Source organism: Schistocerca gregaria, chromosome 10 (assembly GCF_023897955.1).
Source record: "Schistocerca gregaria isolate iqSchGreg1 chromosome 10, iqSchGreg1.2, whole genome shotgun sequence".
In the NCBI taxonomy this organism is placed as follows: domain Eukaryota; kingdom Metazoa; phylum Arthropoda; class Insecta; order Orthoptera; family Acrididae; genus Schistocerca; species Schistocerca gregaria.
Window position 1 is genome coordinate 24,084,926 of NC_064929.1, and position 9,750 is coordinate 24,094,675.

Below are 9,750 nucleotides of genomic sequence, written 5' to 3' on the forward strand. Positions count from 1 at the left end.
GCACTCCATTATTCATGCGAACTCAGTGCCTCGCTCTTTTCTACTGTGTACCAATCATGTCGTCCACCTGCAAAACACTGGGCCACAACAAGTTTCCGCATCTCCATTGCACTGCGCATACTACGAAACGCTCCCCAAACTTGGCACTCACCCTCGCAGCCGACTATTCCGACTTTCCACGACGCTCACACTAGTGACAGCATTATTTATAGTTCGACGTCGCGCCAAAGCGAATGAGCACATTTCGCCTACGGCTTAGGCCGCCCTCCTAGTGTGGCTGCTCGGTGTCTGCAGGCAGTGAGGGTCTGCAAGCTTCCTGTGTTCGCACCTATGTCACCTGTGCTTGCTTGTCAGAGACAGACTATCGCAAAACATACAACTCACTCCATGAATTGATTGCTACGGCATCTGTTATCAGCAGTCACAACTAGCAACACCAGTAGCAGCTGACTGCACGCAAAGAATAGGAATGTGCAGTGGGATTTACGTGAACTCAGCGCAAGGCAGATCTTTCCGACATAGGCTTGAGAATCTTACGGGAACACTTGTACTGTTTCTAAATTAAGTGTAGGCGTGGGAGGAGGGTGCTTCCTGCGCACTAATAACAGCACGCTTGTCAATTGTGGATGCTAATCATTCGCTTGTATCTTCCTAGACACATCTGCTGGTTGTGAATTATTCCACTTGCATAGCAAGGTGCGCATGTAGGTGTGTTAAAAATTCTGGAGGCACTGGGTTTTGATCCCAGTACCTCTCGCTTACTAAGCGAGCGCTCTACCATCTGAGCTACGCCCGCCCTCCCCAAAGACTAATGGTGCTACATACAGCCATATAGACGACAAAGACCCTTGCACTCCCATTATTAAGCAGACAAACACTACTCTCTAAGTATCCGTTAGGGTGTCTTTCAGGTTTCGTGCATTCTGTATCGAATCGTAGTTGGCCACAATGAAAGTGGCACGTATAACGTCGAAAATAGAATTCGGACACCGCTCTGAGTAAGACCAACGTGTTGTCCACCCTCTAGACTTCAATGAGGTTAAGCCGCGATACCTAAGACAGATCTGCACTCGATGACACCTCGATAACAGCCGGTCCCCACACTTACATCGTGCTCTCCTTACGTCAGTATACATCGTATCAGTCTGTGACGTTGGCTTTGCAACATCTTGCGTGCCTTTAGGTTCGCCGCGACCAACACTTACCATGCACTGACCACAAAAAATAGAGGCGCCGCAGCTTGAACCCTTGACCCTCCACATGCCAAGCGAACGCTCTACCAACTGAGCTACGCCCCATGCACGAGCAAACTGCGCTATTCCCCATTCTTTGCGACTCAGATGCGCACGGACACGATGGTTGGTTGGTTTGTAGCGGTGAAGGGAGCAGAGTACAAAGGCGCGGACCCGTTCATATACACAAAAGTTCCAAGTAGTTTCGATGCTCTGGTATTACAAATGCAAATTCCGTCTGTTTTTAACGTCTTACATCGAAAGAGCCGTCACAAATTGCTCCGTTTTCACTCCTTGTCGACAATCATACAGCACCTGAGGTAACAAACACATCTCGAGCCCCATTGTGCACTCCATTATTCATGCCAACTCAGTGCCTCGCTCTTTACTACTGTGTACCAATCTTGTCGTCCAACTGCAAAACACTGGGCCACAACAAGTTTCCGCATCTCCATTGCACTGCGCATACTACGAAACGCTCCCCAAACTTGGCACTCACCCTCGCAGCCGACTTTTCCGACTTTCCACGACGCTCACGCTAGTGACAGCATTATTTATAGTTCGACGTCGCGCCAAAGCGAATGAGCACATTTCGCCTACGGCTTAGGCCGCCCTCCTAGTGTGGCTGCTTGGTGTCTGCAGGCAGTGAGGGTCTGCAAGCTTCCTGTGTTCGCACCTATGTCACCTGTGCTTGCTTGTCAGAGACAGACTATCGCAAAACATACAACTCACTCCATGAATTGATTGCTACGGCATCTGTTATCAGCAGTCACAACTAGCAACACCAGTAGCAGCTGACTGCACGCAAAGAATAGGAATGTGCAGTGGGATTTACGTGCACTCGGCGCAACGCAGATCTTTCCGACATAGGCTTGAGAATCTTACGGGAACACTTGTACTGTTTCAAAATTAAGTGTAGGCGTGGGAGGAGGGTGCTTCCTGCGCACTAATAACAGCACGCTTGTCAATTGTGGATGCTAATCATTCGCTTGTATCTTCCTAGACACACCTGCTGGTTGTGAATTATTCCACTTGCATGGCAAGGTGCGCATGTAGGTGTGTTAAAAATTCTGGAGGCACTGGGTATTGATCCCAGTACCTCTCGCATACTAAGCGAGCGCTCTACCATCTGAGCTACGCCCGCCCCCCCAAAGACTAATGGTGCTACATACAATCCTATTCTTTGCGTGCAGTCAGCTGCTACTGGTGTTGCTAGTTGTGACTGCTGATAACAGATGCCGTAGCAATCAATTCATGGAGTGAGTTGTATGTTTTGCGATAGTCTGTCTCTGACAAGCAAGCACAGGTGACATAGGTGCGAACACAGGAAGCTTGCAGACCCTCGCTGCCTGCAGACACCGAGCAGCCACACTAGGAGGGCGGCCTAAGCCGTAGGCGAAATGTGCTCATTCGCTTTGGCGCGACGTCGAACTATAAATAATGCTGTCACTAGCGTGAGCGTCGTGGAAAGTCGGAAAAGTCGGCTGCGAGGGTGAGTGCCAAGTTTGTGGAGCGTTTCGTAGTAAGCGCAGTGCAATGGAGACGCGGAAACTTGTTGTGGGCCAGTGTTTTGCAGTTGGACGACAAGATTGGTACACAGTAGTAAAGAGCGAGGCACTGAGTTGGCATGAATAATGGAGTGCACAATGGGGCTCGAGATGTGTTTGTTACCTCAGGTGCTGTATGATTGTCGACAAGGAGTGAAAACGGAGCAATTTGTGACGGCTCTTTCAATTTAAGACGTTAAAAACAGACGGAATTTGCATTTGTAATACCAGAGCATCGAAACTACTTGGAACTTTTGTGTATATGAACGGGTCCGCGCCTTTGTACTCTGCTCCCTTCACCGCTACAAACCAACCAACCATCGTGTCCGTGCGCATCTGAGTCGCAAAGAATGGGGAATAGCGCAGTTTGCTCGTGCATGGGGCGTAGCTCAGTTGGTAGAGCGTTCGCTTCGCATGTGAAAGGTCCAGGGTTCAAGCCGCGGCGCCTCTATTTTTTGTGGTCAGTGCATGGTAAGTGTTGGTCGCGGCGAACCTAAAGGCACGCAAGATGTTGCAAAGCCAACGTCACAGACTGATACGATGTATACTGACGTAAGGAGAGCAACATGTAAGTGTGGGGACCGGCTGTTATCGAGGTGTCATCGAGTGCACATCTGTCTTAGGTATCGCGGCTTAACCTCATTGAAGTCTAGAGGGTGGACAACACGTTGGTCTTACTCAGAGCGGTGTCCGAATTCTATTTTCGACGTTATACGTGCCACTTTCATTGTGGCCAACTACGATTCGATACAGAATGCACGAAACCTGAAAGAAACCCTAACGGATACATAGGGAGTAGTGTTTGTCTGCTGAATAATGGGTGTGCAAGGGTCTGTAGCACCATTAGTCTTTGGGGGGGCGGGCGTAGCTCAGATGGTAGAAGGCTCGCTTAGTATGCGAGAGGTACTGGGATCAATACCCAGTGCCTCCAGAATTTTTAACACACCTACATGCGCACCTTGCCATGCAAGTGGAATAATTCACAACCAGCAGATGTGTCTAGGAAGATACAAGCGAATGATTAGCATCCACAATTGACAAGCGTGCTGTTATTAGTGCGCAGGAAGCACCCTCCTCCCACGCCTACACTTAATTTAGAAACAGTACAAGTGTTCCCGTAAGATTCTCAAGCCTATGTCGGAAAGATCTGCCTTGCGCCGAGTGCACGTAAATCCCACTGCACATTCCTATTCTTTGCGTGCAGTCAGCTGCTACTGGTGTTGCTAGTTGTGACTGCTGATAACAGATGCCGTAGCAATCAATTCATGGAGTGAGTTGTATGTTTTGCGATAGTCTGTCTCTGACAAGCAAGCACAGGTGACATAGGTGCGAACACAGGAAGCTTGCAGACCCTCACTGCCTGCAGACACCGAGCAGCCACACTAGGAGGGCGGCCTAAGCCGTAGGCGAAATGTGCTCATTCGCTTTGGCGCGACGTCGAACTATAAATAATGCTGTCACTAGCGTGAGCGTCGTGGAAAGTCGGAGAAGTCGGCTGCGAGGGTGAGTGCCAAGTTTGGGGAGCGTTTCGTAGTATGCGCAGTGCAATGGAGATGCGGAAACTTGTTGTGGCCCAGTGTTTTGCAGTTGGACGACAAGATTGGTACACAGTAGTAAAGAGCGAGGCACTGAGTTGGCATGAATAATGGAGTGCACAATGGGGCTCGAGATGTGTTTGTTACCTCAGGTGCTGTATGATTGTCGACAAGGAGTGAAAACGGAGCAATTTGTGACGGCTCTTTCAATGTAAGACGTTAAAAACAGACGGAATTTGCATTTGTAATACCAGAGCATCGAAACTACTTGGAACTTTTGTGTATATGAACGGGTCCGCGCCTTTGTACTCTGCTCCCTTCACCGCTACAAACCAACCAACCATCGTGTCCGTGCGCATCTGAGTCGCAAAGAATGGGGAATAGCGCAGTTTGCTCGTGCATGGGGCGTAGTTCAGTTGGTAGAGCGTTCGCTTCGCATGTGAAAGGTCCAGGGTTCAAGCCGCGGCGCCTCAATTTTTTGTGGTCAGTGCATGGTAAGTGTTGGTCGCGGCGAACCTAAAGGCACGCAAGATGTTGCAAAGCCAGCATCACAGACTGATATGATGTATACTGACGTAAGGAGAGCAAGATGTAAGTGTGGGGACCGGCTGTTATCGAGATGTCATCGAGTGCAGATCTGTCTTAGGTATCGCGGCTTAACCTCATTGAAGTCTAGAGGGTGGACAACACGTTGGTCTTACTCAGAGCGGTGTCCGAATTCTATTTTCGACGTTATACGTGCCACTTTCATTGTGGCCAACTACGATTCGATACAGAATGCACGAAACCTGAAAGACACCCTAACGGATACTTAGAGAGTAGTGTTTGTCTGCTGAATAATGGGAGTGCAAGGGTCTGTAGCACCATTAGTCTTTGGGGGGGGCTGGCGTAGCTCAGATGGTAGAACGCTCGCTTAGTATGCGAGAGGTACTGGGATCAATACCCAGTGCCTCCAGAATTTTTAACACACCTACATGCGCACCTTGCCATGCAAGTGGAATAATTCACAACCAGCAGGTGTGTCTAGGAAGATACAAGCGAATGATTAGCATCCACAATTGACAAGCGTGCTGTTATTAGTGCGCAGGAAGCACCCTCCTCCCACGCCTACACTTAATTTAGAAACAGTACAAGTGTTCCCGTAAGATTCTCAAGCCTATGTCGGAAAGATCTGCCTTGCGCCGAGTGCACGTAAATCCCACTGCACATTCCTATTCTTTGCGTGCAGTCAGCTGCTACTGGTGTTGCTAGTTGTGACTGCTGATAACAGATGCCGTAGCAATCAATTCATGGAGTGAGTTGTATGTTTTGCGATAGTCTGTCTCTGACAAGCAAGCACAGGTGACATAGGTGCGAACACAGGAAGCTTGCAGACCCTCACTGCCTGCAGACACCAAGCAGCCACACTAGGAGGGCGGCCTAAGCCGTAGGCGAAATGTGCTCATTCGCTTTGGCGCGACGTCGAACTATAAATAATGCTGTCACTAGCGTGAGCGTCGTGGAAAGTCGGAAAAGTCGGCTGCGAGGGTGAGTGCCAAGTTTGGGGAGCGTTTCGTAGTATGCGCAGTGCAATGGAGATGCGGAAACTTGTTGTGGCCCAGTGTTTTGCAGTTGGACGACAAGATTGGTACACAGTAGTAAAGAGCGAGGCACTGAGTTGGCATGAATAATGGAGTGCACAATGGGGCTCGAGATGTGTTTGTTACCTCAGGTGCTGTATGATTGTCGACAAGGAGTGAAAACGGAGCAATTTGTGACGGCTCTTTGAATGTAAGACGTTAAAAACAGACGGAATTTGCATTTGTAATACTAGAGCATCGAAACTACTTGGAACTTTTGTGTATATGAACGGGTCCGCGCCTTTGTACTCTGCTCCCTTCACCGCTACAAACCAACCAACCATCGTGTCCGTGCGCATCTGAGTCGCAAAGAATGGGGAATAGCGCAGTTTGCTCGTGCATGGGGCGTAGCTGAGTTGGTAGAGCGTTCGCTTGGCATGTGGAAGGTCGAGGGTTCAAGCTGCGGCGCCTCTATTTTTTGTGGTCAGTGCATGGTAAGTGTTGGTCGCGGCGAACCTAAAGGCACGCAAGATGTTGCAAAGCCAACGTCACAGACTGATACGATGTATACTGACGTAAGGAGAGCACGATGTAAGTGTGGGGACCGGCTGTTATCGAGGTGTCATCGAGTGCAGATCTGTCTTAGGTATCGCGGCTTAACCTCATTGAAGTCTAGAGGGTGGACAACACGTTGGTCTTACTCAGAGCGGTGTCCGAATTCTATTTTCGACGTTATACGTGCCACTTTCATTGTGGCCAACTACGATTCGATACAGAATGCACGAAACCTGAAAGACACCCTAACGTATACTTAGAGAGTAGTGTTTGTCTGCTGAATAATGGGAGTGCAAGGGTCTGTGTCCTCTATATGGCTGTATGTAGCACCATTAGTCTTTGGGGAGGGCGGGCGTAGCTCAGATGGTAGAGCGCTCGCTTAGTAAGCGAGAGGTACTGGGATCAAAACCCAGTGCCTCCAGAATTTTTAACACACCTACATGCGCACCTTGCTATGCAAGTGGAATAATTCACAACCAGCAGATGTGTCTAGGAAGATACAAGCGAATGATTAGCATCCACAATTGACAAGCGTGCTGTTATTAGTGCGCAGGAAGCACCCTCCTCCCACGCCTACACTTAATTTAGAAACAGTACAAGTGTTCCCGTAAGATTCTCAAGCCTATGTCGGAAAGATCTGCCTTGCGCTGAGTTCACGTAAATCCCACTGCACATTCCTATTCTTTGCGTGCAGTCAGCTGCTACTGGTGTTGCTAGTTGTGACTGCTGATAACAGATGCCGTAGCAATCAATTCATGGAGTGAGTTGTATGTTTTGCGATAGTCTGTCTCTGACAAGCAAGCACAGGTGACATAGGTGCGAACACAGGAAGCTTGCAGACCCTCACTGCCTGCAGACACCAAGCAGCCACACTAAGAGGGCGGCCTAAGCCGTAGGCGAAATGTGCTCATTCGCTTTGGCGCGACGTCGAACTATAAATAATGCTGTCACTAGCGTGAGCGTCGTGGAAAGTCGGAAAAGTCGGCTGCGAGGGTGAGTGCCAAGTTTGGGGAGCGTTTCGTAGTATGCGCAGTGCAATGGAGATGCGGAAACTTGTTGTGGCCCAGTGTTTTGCAGTTGGACGACAAGATTGGTACACAGTAGTAAAGAGCGAGGCACTGAGTTGGCATGAATAATGGAGTGCACAATGGGGCTCGAGATGTGTTTGTTACCTCAGGTGCTGTATGATTGTCGACAAGGAGTGAAAACGGAGCAATTTGTGACGGCTCTTTCAATGTAAGACGTTAAAAACAGACGGAATTTGCATTTGTAATTCCAGAGCATCGAAACTACTTGGAACTTTTGTGTATATGAACGGGTCCGCGCCTTTGTACTCTGCTCCCTTCACCGCTACAAACCAACCAACCATCGTGTCCGTGCGCATCTGAGTCGCAAAGACTGGGGAATAGCGCAGTTTGCTCGTGCATGTGGCGTAGCTCAGTTGGTAGAGCGTTCGCTTGGCATGTGGAGGGTCAAGGATTCAAGCTGCGGCGCCTCTATTTTTTGTGGTCAGTGCATGGTAAGTGTTGGTCGCGGCGAACCTAAAGGCACGCAAGATGTTGCAAAGCCAACGTCACAGACTGATACGATGTATACTGACGTAAGGAGAGCACGATGTAAGTGTGGGGACCGGCTGTTATCGAGGTGTCATCGAGTGCAGATCTGTCTTAGGTATCGCCGCTTAACCTCATTGAAGTCTAGAGGGTGGACAACATGTTGGTCTTACTCAGAGCGGTGTCCGAATTCTATTTTCGACGTTATACGTGCCAGTTTCATTGTGGCCAACTACGATTCGATACAGAATGCACGAAACCTGAAAGACACCCTAACGGATACTTAGAGAGTAGTGTTTGTCTGCTGAATAATGGGAGTGCAAGGGTCTGTGTCGTCTATATGGCTGTATGTAGCACCATTAGTCTTTGGGGAGGGCGGGCGTAGCTCAGATGGTAGAGCGCTCGCTTAGTAAGCGAGAGGTACTGGGATCAAAACCCAGTGCCTCCAGAATTTCTAACACACCTACATGCGCACCTTGCTATGCAAGTGGAATAATTCACAACCAGCAGATGTGTCTAGGAAGATACAAGCGAATGATTAGCATCCACAATTGACAAGCGTGCTGTTATTAGTGCGCAGGAAGCACCCTCCTCCCACGCCTACACTTAATTTAGAAACAGTACAAGTGTTCCCGTAAGATTCTCAAGCCTATGTCGGAAAGATCTGCCTTGCGCTGAGTTCACGTAAATCCCACTGCACATTCCTATTCTTTGCGTGCAGTCAGCTGCTACTGGTGTTGCTAGATGTGACTGCTGATAACAGATGCCGTAGCAATCAATTCATGGAGTGAGTTGTATGTTTTGCGATAGTCTGTCTCTGACAAGCAAGCACAGGTGACATAGGTGCGAACACAGGAAGCTTGCAGACCCTCACTGCCTGCAGACACCGAGCAGCCACACTAGGAGGGCGGCCTAAGCCGTAGGCGAAATGTGCTCATTCGCTTTGGCGCGACGTCGAACTATAAATAATGCTGTCACTAGTGTGAGCGTCGTGGAAAGTCGGAAAAGTCGGCTGCGAGGGTGAGTGCCAAGTTTGGGGAGCGTTTCGTAGTATGCGCAGTGCAATGGAGATGCGGAAACTTGTTGTGGCCCAGTGTTTTGCAGGTGGACGACATGATTGGTACACAGTAGAAAAGAGCGAGGCACTGAGTTGGCATGAATAATGGAGTGCACAATGGGGCTCGAGATGTGTTTGTTACCTCAGGTGCTGTATGATTGTCGACAAGGAGTGAAAACGGAGCAATTTGTGACGGCTCTTTCAATTTAAGACGTTAAAAACAGACGGAATTTGCATTTGTAATACCAGAGCATCGAAACTACTTGGAACTTTTGTGTATATGAACGGATCCGCGCCTTTGTACTCTGCTCCCTTCACCGCTACAAACCAACCAACCATCGTGTCCGTGCGCATCTGAGTCGCAAAGAATGGGGAATAGCGCAGTTTGCTCGTGCATGGGGCGTAGCTCAGTTGGTAGAGCGTTCGCTTGGCATGTGAAAGGTCCAGGGTTCAAGCCGCGGCGCCTCAATTTTTTGTGGTCAGTGCATGGTAAGTGTTGGTCGCGGCGAACCTAAAGGCACGCAAGATGTTGCAAAGCCAGCGTCACAGACTGATATGATGTATACTGACGTAAGGAGAGCAAGATGTAAGTGTGGGGACCGGCTGTTATCGAGGTGTCATCGAGTGCAGATCTGTCTTAGGTATCGCGGCTTAACCTCATTGACGTCTAGAGGGTGGACAACACGTTGGTCTTACTCAGATCGGTGTCCGA

At 49.3% G+C, this 9,750-nt stretch overlaps 2 non-coding genes across 2 annotated transcripts; both read left to right on the plus strand.

The window, feature by feature from the left end:
* The first annotated feature begins 4,715 nt into the window (after nucleotides 1-4,715).
* Nucleotides 4,716-4,788, plus strand: Trnaa-cgc (transfer RNA alanine (anticodon CGC)). The gene has a single exon. It is a non-coding gene; the product is annotated as a tRNA-Ala (tRNA).
* A 4,646-nt stretch (nucleotides 4,789-9,434) lies between these two features.
* Nucleotides 9,435-9,507, plus strand: Trnaa-ggc (transfer RNA alanine (anticodon GGC)). Its single transcript has one exon. It is a non-coding gene; the product is annotated as a tRNA-Ala (tRNA).
* Nucleotides 9,508-9,750: the final 243 nt, after the last annotated feature.